Here is a 346-nt window from a genome sequence, read left to right on the forward strand (position 1 = left end):
AGTTTCCTTCTGGTTCTGGGGCTCACCGCCTCCCAAGAGAATGTCGGCCGGGACAGAAGAAACAGTTTGTTCACATCGCACCCCTTCTCTGAGATTCCGGGCCCCAAGTGCGGGCGGAATGTGTCCCGAAGCTACATTCCTCTTCCCTCCCTCTGACCGGGCCCGGGACTCCGCGAGGGGACTCTGGGAGCGCTTCTCAGAGCCGGGGTCCTGCGGGAGAGACGCAGCAGGCCCGGGCTGGGAGCTGGCGATTCCTTGAGCATAGAAAGGTGGCAGCGTGGGGGAAGCACCAAGAGTTGCTGAGCCACCCACCGGGCAGGCACAGGGGGCTGCAGGGAGCCATGAG

Source organism: Myotis davidii, unplaced genomic scaffold, assembly GCF_000327345.1.
Source record: "Myotis davidii unplaced genomic scaffold, ASM32734v1 scaffold332, whole genome shotgun sequence".
Taxonomy (NCBI): Eukaryota; Metazoa; Chordata; class Mammalia; order Chiroptera; family Vespertilionidae; genus Myotis; species Myotis davidii.